Raw genomic sequence first — 13636 nt, 5'->3', positions numbered from 1 at the left:
ATTACAGAGCAGAAGAAGGTAATGGGTTAGGTGGTCAGCATTTTCTGAGCAGAAAATTTTATTCCACAAAGCCCTTAAGAATATCCTGCAAGATATGACATGAAACTTTATTTTCATGAACTGTAATTTTCATGAACTTTAATTGATAAAACATTAAAATTCTAAATAGTCTGAGTCAATTTTTGAAAGGCCTGTAACCTTTTTCTTAAAAAAAAAAGAACATGCTTGTGCTTGGAGATGCAGGTTGGAAGCAGAATGAAAAATTGGCACATCAATCATCTGTAAGCAAAAAGGATCTTTTCCCATGTGTCCAGTGCGTTATGCCTTGAACTTTATTATTGAACACAGAAAAGGCTTGGCATGCTATTCATCAGCATTTGGAAAGTTCTGGGTTATCTCCCTGATAAAATGATTGCATTTTCATGGCACCAATAAATTAAAAAATATATCTCTCTCTCTCTCAGAGAACAGGCATTAAGAGTATTCCTAATTTTATACAGTCATCTGGATATGAAGTCACAACACCAAGGGTTGTTTGGGGTTTTTTTTTTTGGGGTTTGTTTTTTTTTTTTACAGGTTCTGTGACAATAACCAGGAGGGTCTATTAACTTTACCACATAGTCTCATTACAACTTTTAAAATACTCAGCAGAATAAAATGATAGTTGCCATGAGCTCTCCAGATCCATGGGATCTTGAACAGTGAGCGTGGAAACTATTGCAGCCTGTACAAGATGGAAAGTTACAGGAACAGAATAAGGAAGGAAATGCCTTTTGGAACTTGGAAGGTTTTTTTTACAATTTAATAATACATCCCCAGCACAGAAGACAGACAGCGTAGCATGGCTTCTGACTGCAAAACAAGATTCAGTCAAAAAAACCTATATTTTGTACGAGTTTCTCAAATACACACAAAACCACATATTCCTTACAGCCCAAACACAAAACTACATAAAGGCTTAAATTGGCTCCAAACTAAACTTCAATTCATGCAAAACAAGGCTCAGGTTCGCTTGAAAACATACATGGATCTATGCTGTGAAACCCTGAACTACGACAAGACACAGTAAGAGCTTTTCATTAAGGGGACAGCACAAGTTCAGAGCTAACTGGAGCAAGGTTTCTGTGCAAATAAGGAGTTAGGTAACTTCTGGATCATCTAAGCATTCAGCTTAGATTAAAGATGGCATAGCTTTAGGAAGCAGCTATATGGAAGTTTTGTAAACATCTGCAAAGTTTCCAAAGAAGTAAAATTTTACAGCAAAACTATAAACAGAGTAAGTGTGCCCTTAGCTCTCCCCCCACAGCTGCAATAAGCTTATTTAATGCTACATGTTGGCCACCATACCAATGTAGAGGATCACACAGATGGAAATCCTAATTGCATGGCTATCACTTCCCCCATAAAGCAATAATTTGAATTCTCTAGATGCATTAAAGAATGTGTGCTGCTGACTGCTGATCTCAGTTAGGTTGCTATTTGGGTCAAAAGAAAAATCAGCTAGCTACATACAGATGTCAGAGTAAATCCTGGTGAAATATGGCAGGCCTTTTGCACATTTCTGTGTCTTCCATCAGCTTTCTCCTTTCCTTTGAAAACACAGTGGAATTTTTGGGAAGCAGAGATCAGATATCTTAATCTAGGTGAGATTTCAAACCTTTGCAGCAGGGACCGTCTAATGCAATACATAAGGAGATTGGCATAAAAGCTGAAAGTACATCAGCATAAATCCTACTCCTCCAAGTAAAAATTATGTCATCACCATCATGAAACAGAGATAAACTTCCTAAAATGAACTCTTCCATCTTGAGCTGCTGTTGGATTTTCTGTCTTCCTGAAGTATCCATCTAGGCTGTAAATGCCTCAAAGCAGGAAACATTTTATCTTCAGTAGTAAGAAGAGACCGCCAAGCACACTGTCTGTATTAAGTCATATACACACTGAGCACAGTCAAGCAAAGCATGCATATATATATATATATATGTGCATCTCCACCACATCCAACTAAGTATACCATTGAATAACGGCCTATTTTAGCAGATACATGAGAGTTTTATTATTTTCTATGCAACTTCCAAGCAGTGTTTCCGGCAGGACTTCCAAGCAATTGGCTTGTTCCCAGAACTCCTGGAAAACCCTTCCTTCCGGCAGCATGCCAGAAAGCACTTTGCTATAAGCATGGATTCCCCACAAACTAAGCAGACAGAAATGGAGTACAAGAAAGAAAACACTAAGAGTGAGGCTCACAAGACTGCACAATATTCTTCTAAAGTCTCCAAAGAAGCCCTTTTGCACAATGAATACTTGCAGCCCAGATGAAATGGGTGAAGCTTTGGATAAACTATTTAATTAGCTGAAGTAGAGTCAGATGGGGTTTGGAGAATTTTCAGATTGTCATGGGTGTGGGAATCCACCATGGACACATAGGAGTGCCAATGTAAAGACTGAAACTGCATCTCATGACATATCCTAATAGGTCAATGCATTGGTTCCTTTTGTCACCTCTCAAAACAGAAGTCTCAGGGAAAGCCTTCTGGGGGCTCTCTCCAGTCACTTGGGACTAGGACAGCAAGCCAGGGAAAAGCTGTATCAGTGAGGAGAAAGTGGTACAGGTCTCTCCTAGATCACAGCAAGACTAGGAAAGATTTTTCTAGATCACAGCAACACACAAGATGCCCCATTTCTGTCCTGATTAACTTGACAGAAAGAATATGCAGCCTTGTGAGAAATCTTGGACCTTCCTCAAGTGGGTTTGGGGTGAGCCTAAGGCTTTTGAGGTGCATCAGGCTTATTGCATACATACAGCAGCTGTTTTGAACATAGTCAACAGCTCTCAATACTTCCAGAGCAGTGACTCATTGCACAGAAGCTGCGCAGTCAGCCTGGTTTTGTGCCATGGAAGTGTCCACAATTTCTAGATATACAGCAGGCTAAGGGCAGCACTGATCAGCAGCTCTGGCCAAATATAGGAAACTCTCAGGTTACACCAACATTTCTGAGAAGGCAGAGAATGAAAGAAGGGGAGAAAAGACATGTCTAGGAAGACTCAGACATACAGTAGCTGTAAACTGGAACTCGTGACTTTTCTCGCCAAAAGTTATGGTTCTGGTGGGTCAGAGCTTTCCTACAAATCAAAGCATCTACATTTGGCTGCGTTTTAGAATTTGCATTCGTTATCTTTGTCACAGAGCAAAACACAAGGCTGCAGATAAAAACCTGCCTATCAGGTCGTCAGTCATAAATCAGAAGTTTTGTTTGGCTCTATGTTCCTCTGGTCTCATGCACCCTTGAGCCCAGCCACAGACCCTTAGGTTGTGCTGATGGCTGTTTTGTACATAAAGGCTGTGTTGGTTTGCAAGCTCAAATGAGATCTTACGCATTAAGTCCATCGTGGTGCACACACTGCACACAGAACTGCGCAGGATGTTATGCAGCAGCAATTACATCTAAGTTATATGGCTACTGCCTAATATCAGGTCTGAGGGGTTTTTTTTCTTATCTCTTATCATAAATCACTCTTGAAGTGGCTGCCAAATGAATGAAAGGGAACACTAAAAAACATACAGGAGCACTCACCGAGGAAGCTAAACAAATCTTCATTGCAATTAGACTAAAGCAAGGACACACCCACAACAGCTAGCAATTCCCCCAAGCAGGGCTTTTCTTTCCATGCAAAGCTTCTTCTTCAGCCAAGGATTTCTGTAAATAGGGCATCCCCAGTCAATTTAGCCCCCTCCAAAAGAGTAAAGTTCCTAGGTTCTTGAAGCATTCTGCCATTCCACACCACTTTAAATTATTTAAATTCTTCATGCCCCTTCCACTAAATGCAGTCTTTCACCCTTTCTTTCCTTCTTCCCCTGGCCAGTTTTTCCTGCTGCATGGGGCTCAGCTCTGTATTTTCCAGAAAGGAGCCACTGGAAGCAGCTCCTGTGCTGGCCTGTCATGAAAGTGCAGCTCTCCTTTTAAGCCCCATCTTTGGCCTAAACACTCAGTTGTAATACTATTTGAGTGGCATCATTTGGTGAACACCACTGCAGTGCTCATAGCTTTTAAGAACTGCATCAGAAGGCCTCTTCATCCCTCCCTAGCTCAATAAAAATCAAAAGCACATCTCTCAAAAATGTAAAATATTTATTTTTGTATATATATACACACACACAAATCTCCTAACAGTTAAAGTAAAATTACTTCTCAAGCTCAAAGCTGAAAACAGATGACAAGTACAGCACTGAGCATCTGATAATGTTTTGGTAGCACAGCTAAAACCGCTTATAAACACTGGTTTGGGATCCTTCTCTCATCCACCCCTGCATATTGAAAATTCTCCGAGCTAAAACTCCTGAAGTTCTCATCAGTCCTTTTTCCTGCCATTGCCTGGTCACATTGAGGGCTTGTTTTCTTGCAGGATAGACATTCCCTGCTGTGCTTTTCCTGCTCTCAGACTCTTTTTAATATTTACTTTAAGTTGCCATAGCAACAGGGAATCACAGATGGTAAGAGTTAAAGTTATGCCACAGGAGACATTTATCATCATAGCTTTGTATAATGTGAGCTCTTGTTCTCTGAATTTTTCCCCATGCTGGACACTCCCCTGTTTATTTTATGATGGCTACACTAATGAATGCATATGCCTAATGAATAGTACAAGCTTCTCAAATTTATCAGCACATGCTTGATGGGGTATGGTAATTGCATTAATGAGAAAGTGGCAATGTTTATTTCTTCCCATTTCTCACCACCACTGAAAGAGACAGATTTCTGATACCAGATTTCATGCTTACCTCAGTCCACAAATAAATCACATTCATTTCAGTGGTGCCAAGTTAAAAAAAAGGGTATTTAGTACCATTGAGGTGACTGGAATCCAGACTGGGTTACATAAGATATATGAGCACTTTATGCAACTATGGCCCCTCAGGGGGATCACGTATGTCTCGTACGTCTCCAGTAATCTAGTCACTCTAGGAAGGATCCAACAAAATATAAGTACAGCCACCACTACCTTAGAAAAATGTGGTATGCACCTGTGAGAACCAAGTCTGAAAGGTGGAAAATACTGGACCTGGGGTCACTCAACACCTCTGAGCATCAGGACAACTTTTAATACTGACTTTGGAAAATATTGGCAATTTTTATTCTGCTTTTCATGAAGTTTGGCCAGCTGAACCAGTTTTAGTTGTCATCCAAGGTGGGAACATTTGGTTAGCAATAACATTAATATCTTCTCCCACTAAGTTTTCAAAAGCTTGTTATAATGGCAAATATTCAGAAATCATCAGTTTTCAGAAACAAAGTTCCCTTCCAAAAAGGTGAAATGATTACTTGGAGCAAATCACTAGTAAGACCACAAGAGTTCAGCCATGCCAGCCTCCCCGGGAATCCCCACCATCACATCCCCCGAGAGAGACCGGGATGACATACAGAGAAGTTCCTTGGGTTTCTCCAGCTTGGTCAGTTACTGTTGTTCAATACATACACACAACAGGTCAAATTCTCCCTTTGAGACTTGGCAGCTTGCTGCAATGCACCAGCTCCAGGATAAAAAGGAAACTTTTGGTTCATACTATCTCAAGTACCACATAGCTTCAGCTATGTCTGGTCTCCTAAGGATACAGAAGTCACAGAACATCAAGCCAATTCCACAGGGTCAGCAACCTTAAAGATAGCAATGCTCACAGCCTTACTAGGCAACTCCATCAAAAAATACCCATATACATAGAGCAGACTTTAGCTGTGCTTTTCTAAGCAAACAGCTTTCATTACCCAGTCACCATCACCATGACTTCTGTTCAGAGCTCATTGATGTCTGACAAACACCACCTCCACAAACTGAACTAACCCTACAAAACACGTAACTGATCACGCCGTGGCCATTTGGATGGCAAATGTACTATTGAAGTACAGTATTTCACAAACACATGCCAATTTAAATATCTCTACATATGGTTACAGTCCAGCAGCAAACCTGTGACAAGGCAAAATCCACAAAATAGATCCTTCTATTAATCTCTTCATAATGAAATGGTAACCTCTAGTGCTAAAACAGAGTGTGTTCAAATAGGATGGCAGAGAGAGATGGAAAGGCTCAGCATGAAAAATTGATTAAATTAAACTCATGTAGCTTTGAAAAAAGTTTGAGATATAAAAACATTTTAAAAAATAAGCATTTATTAAATGTGAATGTTTTCTCTATAATAACATACTAGCTTCAATTCTAAGTGGCAAATACTGAAGACTAGAAACCTCAGTAGAGCTCTACTCACTCTAAAATATAAAAGTTGCTATAGAGAGACAATGGCTTACAGTTCTCAAGCTAGAATGATATCTGAAATGAAGCTCAAATGCAGAGTTAATTCTATATAATTATGCTAAAATCAGTAATACAGGGATTTGTCCAGACTTTGACTACTTTATGTATTGCTTCTCTTTAAAAGGTATTTGAATTACTTTTTGTAAAATAATGGAAAAAAACAGTCATTGCAAAGCTGGAAGCAAACTGTCTGGAATGGCAGGAATTGTTATTCAAAGGCAATAGATGGAGAAACTAAAAAAACCTCTCATATAAATACAAAAAAGGCAGTGGGTCACACGTAGGCTGATTTCCAGAACAGATGACTTTGGGTGATACCCACACTGCCTGCTGGGACCAGCCAGGGGCAAGGGGAAGGAAAAAGCATGTGGTGGATTCTATTTGGCGATCATAAAAGAGTGATTTTGAGAGACATGCTGCAGAATCTTTACTGCTGCAGATCCACAAAACAAAAAAAATCATGTAATATTTGGTTTCCATGTTAAATTTGTTTGGTGTATAAGCTCAGTAGAGCATTTTATTTCTACAGTTAGAGCCACTGGTAAGAAGAGTTGCCATTTAAAAGATTTGAAGTGTTTTTACAGAGGCACTCCTCAGAGTGGAACTACAGCCTGAGCAGGTGGCACAGCACAGGCAAGATCCTCGAAGGGAACCTGAGTATCCCTTTTGTGTAAAGGGCAAACAGCTTCAAAGGGAAGACCAGAAAGAGGAAACAGGTTATTACATGGAGCATTTGCTCCCTTACCTGATTTAGTGGCAGTTCTGTTGTACAGTGTCACAGGGATTACACAGATTACCACAGGGAACTTAAGTATGATCACAAGTGCTTTCAGAAGATCTCCCCCAAGACTAACTCAATCCTTTCCAAAGGGCCTCACCTTTCCATAGCTTTTTGCTTTGTGTGCTAATTTGCAAACGTGCAAAGCCCATGCAACGCTCCACCAAATCAAAACAGTTAACTCGGGTACTTGCCCTTGCACTAAAAAAAGACACTTGGTAACATTAATTCAGGCACCTACGTTCTTGTCCAGACTACTCCAAGCAGTTTTTTGCCTTCTGATCCTCCAACAAAAATCCAAGCATCTGACTGGGGAAAACACATACATAGAAATACTAGGCAGAAGCTGTTTCCATCATTTTTGGGCAAAGGTATCTGTTGGGCCATGCCTCAGTCTGGGTATTTAGGTATGAAAGTAGCATGAGGTAATCCCTGTACTAAGTGGTTTAATTGTGGGTTCAAAAAAGCCTTTAATTCTGACTAAAATCAGAAATGTGAGATACTGGACCAATTTTAAAACATGTAGTGATGTAAACTGTACATGGTCTCCCTCTGGCTTTAGATTTACATAAAGGTTTCATTCATGCATCTTTCCTAACCCTCATTGTGCACATACTTGTCACCGATGATCTCAAACTGCACAGAGCAAGTGGTCCTACTGGGCAGACTTTTGAAAGAAATAAAATTAATTTTTCCAAGCAAGTTTTAGTTTCTTGCCACATGCCTATTACTTGGAGAAGGCATCAGTTATGGAATTCACCAGCCCTGTGTAGATGAAGAAAAAAGTGGCAATTTTGGCATTCTGTATACTAATAAGCAACTTAAATGACTTTTTTTCTTTTGGCTAGTTGCTGTGCATTTCTTAATCAAGAGATGCCAGGCCCAAGCCATTCCTTCCATATAAGGGAATGGGGAGATTGCTGTTCCCAGGATCTGTTTTCCCTTAAAATGAGTCAGCTGTGCAGGAGTGATTTTTTTTTTTTTTTTTTTACACACAGTTTACTCTAAGTCCACAAGGCTGACAGATTGCCTACGTAGTCAGATGAGAGTCCAAGCACAGAAGGCAATGTTGGCAGAAGGTACAACACAAGCATGCTGCCCTCTGCCAATATGCACCAGGAACTAGTAGTGTGGCACAGCTAATTGCGTTGGAGATGTAGGTAACAAGTGTTGGGGAGGAGTAGAGGAACAGTTTCACCCCTCAGCTGGAAGGTGACAAGGCTCACTCACCTGAAGCAGGCTACGACCTAGATAATTAATCCTAACAATCCATCTGGAAAGTGATCAGGCTTCTGACAGCCTCAGCAGAAAAATACTGGAAAAAGCTGTGCTGTCTTTATCCCAGACTTGTAGAGATTACTCTAAACCCCACACCCATCCAGACTTACAATTTCAACTGCACATAGAAAGCTCTCCTCTTGAAATAACTTTGTCAAAATGGCATCCTAGGAAGGTCCTGCTCATAGGTTTCCAAACCAGCTGCAGACTGTTTGCACTAGGAAGGAGCACACTGAAGTAACATACACAACACCAACCACCAAGCCTACAAACCCAGCTTGTGAGCCAATGGTCAAATTAAAGTCCCTCCATCTCAGGCACCCAGACAGGTTCTGTGAGCCAGGTAAGGCCTTCAGCCACAGTGACTTCCATGGGGGTCACAAGGGTAGCCATATGGAAGTGCATCAACATCACCATTAATGAGCAAGGAAAAGGTTCCTTCCCACTCCATCCACTTGCTTCTGCAGCATTATCAGAAATTACTAGGGAAAAAAAGTAATCCATGTTTACTGGTTTTAAAGTGAAGAAATCCTATACATGTACAGGAGACTAATCCATGTGATAGGAAGGTGTAGCTTAATAATTTGCTTATCACAAAACAACATTAAATCTCTTTGTGGTTCTGTATGAGAATTAGTGCTCTGGCAGAAAATTGCCACATAAGTTGGTTGATGTCCCAAAGACCCAGGATTCCCTTTCTGGCTCTATCATTAGTTTGTGGAGCAGAGATGCTTATACAAGTCACCATGCTGCCTCAGTGGCCCATCTGTCAAATAAGTACAAAAAGAATTTTAACAATGGCAAAGGGAACGGTGTTTCATCAGTATTACTCAATTTCTGAAGCCAGACCTGTTCAAGAACTTGGGCTCTACCACTGCAGAGCCATCATAATAGCACCCATAATTCATCAGAAAAGCAAGGTCAAACCACTCAAAACACAGCCTGAAACAAAAACGCAGGAAAATGGGGCAAAGGAGGCAAGACCTATACACTGTTTTTAAAAACTTTACTTGGTCATCAAGAGAGCCGTCTAATAGAACTGGAATATAATTGTCTAGACATATATGTTGTTCCCTTGCTAAATCCAAACTGAATCTATTTAACAGATCATACTCGTTCAGGATGAGTGATAAGCTATTTAGCTAGAGTCTTCTTTCAGCTTGTTGAGGAACAAGGGGAACATCCCACCACTACATCCAGCTTTCAAGAGCAACATGCAAACTGAGCATTTGACAGTTTCACTTTAATTTAGTACATGCACTGAGTAAGAGACGCTGCTAATGGTGATACTGCCAAAGGCCCTCATCCAGCATATATTGAAGCCAAAAGGAAGACTCCCACAACATACAGCAGATTCTGAATAAAGGCCATCATGGTTGGACACGTGCAATACATCCTTTCAGTCTTTACTTGCTGAAATGTAGGAGCTTGGGAGGAGGTTGCACAGCCCATACAATTTTTTTTTTTGCACTTCCAACAGCTTAGTAACTGCTCTGCAAACACAGTAAAAGTAATGTGGCCAAAGACATTGGTACTACATATGTTTTCAAAGTTATAAATAGAGCACACTATGTGCTTTCATTGCTTAGGACAACATCCTCCAAGGAAAGGCAGACTGACTGAAGAGGCCCCTTTTTAAGCACTCAGTAGTGATTTTTTTTTTATGTCCAAAGGGTTCAAGAAACCCGAGTTTTGGAAGTTTATCACTATTGAAGTAGAACAAGTTCTTCCAAGTTTTGCTTCACAGTGGATTTCCCCCAAATTCTTGCCAGATGCAACTGGGATTCGTTGTGCCCAGTGCAGCTTGTAACACATTTGTTCTCACTGATATCATGGAAAGGCAAAGGAGACATTAAAAAATAACAAAGTCAGACTGGCACCATACTTCAAGCAGAGATAAAAGTATTTTGCTAGCTGAGAAAGTAGTTACTATGTTGAGATATACTTTAAAATCATTGTAGGTGGAAGCACTACAAAAACTCACATTTTAGGAAAACAAGCTATTGATTATAAGCTAACCACTGATTATATTTTGCTTAAAGTAGCTTCCTTGCTAGGATATTTCAGCAAAGAGGAATGTTATAACTAACTCTTGTTTCTGAAGTTCAGAGGTCCTGTAGTAGTGTACATAACTAATTTATCATTAACAATTATTTTTCCTTAGTACATACAACTACAGCCATGGTTTAACTCAAAGTGTTATCACAAGCTGTCGAGTGTAGATGATCCCACTGAGTTAGACTACCCTGCCTTTAAGGTGTTATAACAGTATTTGCTGCACAGCACACTTCACCTCTTGTTCAAGAACATGCTTCACTAGTAACATACTCAATTTGTGCCCTGAATATTCCTCTTACTGCATTCAGGAAGAAGTGTGACGAACATAACATTAATACATCAGAATTACCCACAACTACCAAGAACTTGAAATATGAATGTATTTTCTTTCATTTAGTACTACCTGCCCAAGGGAAACTGCTAAACTACTCTCAAAGTTATGCAAACTAATCTCCAGTTTTCAAGGTAGAAGAGGTAAGCAGTCTCCATATCCACAATTGGAGCCATGAACAAGGGAAAGGAAGAACTAGTGAACTACATTTTTTTGTAACGCAAACAGTTTACATTTGGGATGAATCATCTTGCTAGGAATGCTAAATTGTTATGTCAGCTTCGTGTAGTGGCATAATCATAGTAAAATAGAATCATTTACATTAAGAAGCGGATTGAGAAAACTGCTTTGCAAAACTAGTAAAGTCAACTACATGGCTCAGAAAGGGCATAAACAGAGTTGAATTTGCATATTTTGCAATTTTCAAGTTTCCTGTCTTTTGAAGACTTGATTGTATATCAAATGTAACTACAACTATCCCAATGAATTTGTTGCAAGTGTTTACTTGTGTTATCTTAAATATGTATTAGCTGGTTTTGCATTTACTTTGTAATTTTTCTAAGAAAGCACATGGAATGCAGAGCAAAGGAAAAAAGTTAAACACTCCAGGCTTGACAAGAAGGCAAAGAGACCCTACTGTAGAGTCACAGGGTTAACTTCTGTCTGGGACAAGAGCAGCTTCAGCCATCCCAAATGTTCACATACCCCTGAAAGCATAGTATCTTCTGTTATTGAAGGCAGCAACAATAAACAAGAAGCTGTCTCCAAGGATGGGAAAGGAGGACTGACTTACAGCAGCTACTGCTTAGGACTAAGTAGTTATTCCACAACCGTCAGCTACAATTTTCTCTTGATGCATCTGATGCTGTCCATTCACAAGATGTTAGCAGACTAGACAGACCGCTAGCCTGATCCATAATGACAATTCGTACACTCCAATGGAAACAAACAAGTCATCACATAAGCAAAAGCACTACTGAAGGCCAGCTATTTATGGGTTATAGCCCACATCCCTAAACTTCCCTTCCCAGCACCACCAAAATATCTGCAGCTTCTTCAGTCCCAGCTCCATAATAGTACCAGCCCTCACTTCTTACTTCACTTGCAAATTCAATTCCCCTTGCCCAGTGAACAAACATCTCAGCACCTTCATCTCCTGATGTGGCCACCAGCCAGCCAAGGGACAGCATCCAATGGAGCAACATGGGCTGAGGGACCACTTTGGTCCTACGCTGACCAGACAGCTGGTGGGACAAACCAAACAAATACACATCAAGTTCATGTTGCATCTGTTGCCTTCATTTGTCTTATATACAGATGCTAGGGGGGGAGGGGGTGTTTCCTGTTTTTTTTAAAAAAAAAAAAACAAGGGATATTGAACTTTCCATCTTTGGCCAGCTTTCATCAAATTTAACCAAAAGGCTTGCAGGAAGGTGGAGAGAGGAAAAAAGGGACTGCTATCAGCTGAGCATCCTCCTCAGTGCATTAGAAAGTGAAGTTAAAAAAACCATACCTTTTTCAAAAATAAACCTTATGCACCAGCTTTGAATATTCCAGAGACTCATGAACTCCTACCACAAAATTAACACTAAGATCTGCTAACCTTAGTGAGACTTTTTCCATCACAACCCCCTTTCTTCAGCAGCCTGTAACTCTGGTGAGGGCCCCAGGGATGAGGTAGCATGGGGGGGCAGCCCCAACCCCACTGGGGGAGTCCCCAGGTCTGCAGGGAGAGGCTGCAGTCCTGGTCCACCTCTCCAATATCCCACAATGGTCCGAGTTTCCTAACCACGTGGGTTAGCAGCCCAGACCTGGAAACACAGTGACCGAGACAACCATGGGTAGCAAACATGAGCTGAGGAAAGATGCGACAGCAGCTCAGGGACTGCTGGTGCATGGAGGCAGCACAGGGCTCTCTGCTTTCACAGCTGACTTGCACTTGCCTGCGGTTCACACTGCATCCTGCCTCAGTGGAAGGTCCTCGATAGCTACAATTCACACGTTCAATTTTTACTTTGTAAGATAGCCCAGCTAAGGGTAGGTAGTTCAAGGCTGCGAATTAACTTTTAGGTCCAGCTCTGGCTCCCTCCACCTTTGCTATCACTACTCCCTAGACCGCTGCCATTCAAAAGATTCATCTTGTCAAAGGACATCTGTTTCCACTGTTTAACCTGGCTCACTGGACTGAAACAGGTCACACATGCATCCTAGCCAACAGGTACAGAGGTGGTGGTCTCCACCCAACCATCACCACTGGTTCTAGAAGAGGATGCCTGTGTCCTAGTTTTCAGCATTGTTTGGCAGTGTTTCTATACAATAGCCCAAACATTTGGTTATCCCCATGGTTTTTTTACTCCTAGACTTCCAATCTAGGTCACAACTTCCTCACAATATGGTCATTCATTATTTAAAACGGATTATTCCCTCTGCTACCTAAGGATTTAAAGCCAGCTCATACAGATTATGTCTTCCTCCAAGCAATATGAACATTCATCTCACCTGAAGGATGTAATAAGACGGAACGATCTTTTGTGTTGTAATTATTACATATGCCTAGTTTTAAGATTAGAAGTTCTTATTCCCTGTCCACATGGACACCATGTGTGTAAGGAAATGCTTTAATTAAATTCATTGAACTACAATGTGAGCCATAATTTAAATAATAGAAAAATGAGGTATTGAATTTCGAAGGATATTTTGTAATTGGAATGAGAGCAGCTGCCAAAAGACAAAAAAGCTTGAGGGCAAACAGAGTCTATGGGTTTGGGCAACAGCAGGTAAGCAGAACACTGGATCTGAGATTGATTACATGGGTTTTGTCTAGTTTGAAAAGAAAAAGAGACTGAAGAATTAACAAAGTACTCTGCAATAAAACACACGT

Source organism: Ciconia boyciana, chromosome 1 (genome assembly GCF_034638445.1).
Source record: "Ciconia boyciana chromosome 1, ASM3463844v1, whole genome shotgun sequence".
Lineage (NCBI taxonomy): Eukaryota > Metazoa > Chordata > Aves > Ciconiiformes > Ciconiidae > Ciconia > Ciconia boyciana.
This window is presented reverse-complemented; position numbering follows the sequence as displayed.